The sequence below is a fragment of the Grammomys surdaster genome, unplaced genomic scaffold (assembly GCF_004785775.1).
Source record: "Grammomys surdaster isolate TR1022 unplaced genomic scaffold, NIH_TR_1.0 125600, whole genome shotgun sequence".
Taxonomy (NCBI): domain Eukaryota; kingdom Metazoa; phylum Chordata; class Mammalia; order Rodentia; family Muridae; genus Grammomys; species Grammomys surdaster.
Genome location: NW_021620443.1, coordinates 248891 through 251451, shown reverse-complemented (window position 1 = coordinate 251451; position 2561 = coordinate 248891). Strand labels below are relative to the sequence as shown.

At 44.0% G+C, this 2561-nt stretch overlaps 1 pseudogene; it reads left to right on the top strand.

Annotated features, from left to right (window-relative positions):
* Window positions 1-418: 418 nt before the first annotated feature.
* On the top strand, window positions 419-2036 carry LOC114638411 (annotated as a pseudogene).
* Window positions 2037-2561: the final 525 nt, after the last annotated feature.

Sequence of the window (2561 nt, the reverse complement as noted above, 5' to 3'; positions counted from 1 at the left end):
TGAATGTTTTGTGTATGTCCTACATATTTTGTATATGTGTGTTGCTTATGTGTGAGTGTTATTTGTATATGGTGTGGTGTGTGTGTGTGTGTGTGTGTGTGTGTGTGTGTGTACTGTGTATATTAAGAGGAACTTAAAGATCCTGTCTCCCATCATGCTTTTAGCTCTAAAACCTTCTAACTCTGACTCAAGGTAGTTTATATCCTGGAGAATGACTACGATCACTCTCATGATAGTAGGAAATTTCCTATTGTCAGCTTGTTAAGAATATATCCTTTAGGCCAAGGAATCACCATTGAGACACGGATGAAGAAGAAGGCCAGGACGAGACCAAGATGGCAGGGATGCAAACTTGGTTGATATAAGTGATCTGGAGACAGAATCTTCTAATGAAAAAGATACTTTGGAAGGTGCTGGAAATACTTCAGAAGTGATGGACGGATACCCAGGTGGGCTCTATGGATGAGGAGAATGGGCAGCAGTTGGGAGAGGTCGAGTTACAGTGTGGAATATGTACAAAGTGGTTCACAGCTGAAACCTTCGGAATTGACATGTCACCATGCCTACCTTGTATGACCAACTACAGCTTCCACTGCAATGTGTGTCATCACAGTGGGAATACCTACTTTCTCCGGAAGCAAGCAAATTTAAAAGAGATGTGCCTTAGTGCTTTGGCAAACTTGACGTAGCAATCTCGGACAGGGGATGAGTACCCAAAAACCATGTTCTCCAGAGATAAGGATATTATACCATTTATTGATAAATCCTGCGAATGTATGACAACCAGACAGAGACCTGGAAAAATGACTTGGCCCAATAATGTTGTCAAAACAATGAGTAAGGAAAGAGATGTGTTCTTGGTAAAGGAACACCCTGATCCAGGAAGCAAAGACCCAGAAGAAGATTACCCCAAATTTGGACTTTTGGATCGGGATCTTAGTAATATTGGTCCTGCTTATGACAACCAGAAACAGAGCAGCGCTGTGTCTGCTAGTGGGGACCTAAATGTGGGGGGATCGCAGCAGGAAGCAGTGGGAAAGGAAGAGGAGCCAAGCGTAAGCAGCAGGAGAACAGGGGGACAACAGGGACCACCAAGAAGGCCAGAAGTGACCTTTTATTTTCTGCTCAGCATCTCCCCCCTCATGGCTACCCTTTTGAACATCCATTTAACAAAGATGGCTATCGGTATATTCTAGCTGAGCCCAATCCTCATGCCCCTGACCCAGAGAAGCTTGAACTTGACTGCTGGGCGGGAAAACCTATTCCTGGAGACCTCTACAGAGCCTGCTTAGACGAACGAGTCTTGTTAGCCCTACATGATCGAGCTCCCCAGTCAAAGATCTCTGACGACCGGCTGACCGTGGTTGGAGAGAAGGGCTACTCCATGGTACGGGCCTCTCACGGGGTACGGAAAGGGGCCTGGTACTTTGAAATCACTGTGGATGAGATGCCACCAGATACCGCTGCCAGGCTGGGCTGGTCCTAGCCCTTAGGTAACCTTCAAGCTCCTTTAGGTTATGATAAATTTAGCTATTCTTGGCGGAGCACAAAAGGAACCAAGTTTCACCAGTCTATTGGCAAACACTACTCGTCTGGCTATGGACAAGGAGATGTCCTAGGGTTTTATATCAACCTTCCTGAAGAAACAGAGACAGCCAAGTCACTGCTGGATACTTACAAAGATAAGGCTTTGATAAACTTCAAGAGTAATTTGTATTTTGAAGAAAGAGACTTTGTGGACAAAGCAGAGAAGAGCCTCAAACAAACTCCCCATAGTAAGATAAGGTTTATAAAAATGGTGTCAATCAGGTTGTGGCTTACAAAGATATTTTTGAAGGTGTTTACTTCCCAGCCATCTCACTGTACAAGAGCTGCACGGTTTCCATTAACTTTGGACCATACTTCAAGTACCCTCCAAGTTCTACCCTATGAGTGACATGGGCTGGGGCGCTGTGGTAGAACACACACTGGCTGATGTTTTGTATCATGTGGAAACAGAAGTAGAAGGAAGGCGTAGTCCACCCTGGGAGCCCTAACCGACCCATGCTTCTGATGACATTGTAAAATAATCCTGGATTTTGCTTTTGTTTATATAAAGTGTCAAATGTCCCCCCCCCCAAAAAAAACAATATATCCTCTACGTGATACTCAAGTGTCAACACAGGCAACACTGTCTCAGTTAGGTAATGAGGTGCGTGGCATCATGGTGAAATCTCTCCTTGCTGTAGCTGAAGACATTTCTCTGCTGCCCCCTAAACAAATCATGATGCAGATCTCAAGGGAATGCAAATATGTTCTGCTCTGCTCGACACAGTAGCAATCCAAATCAGGTGTGAGACCTGTGTGTATGTTTGTGTGTTTTGGGGGTGGGCTTCACAAGGATGCTTTCATAGACAACTGTGTGTCGGCACATTGCGATTCCTCCCACATTAATTACTTATCATTTCATATTTGTTCGATTTGCATGAACACATTCTTTAAATGCAATGCTATGCAATAAAAGTTAAGGTATTTACAAAAAAAGAAGAATATATCCTCCAGTTGTTTAAAGAGGACAAGAA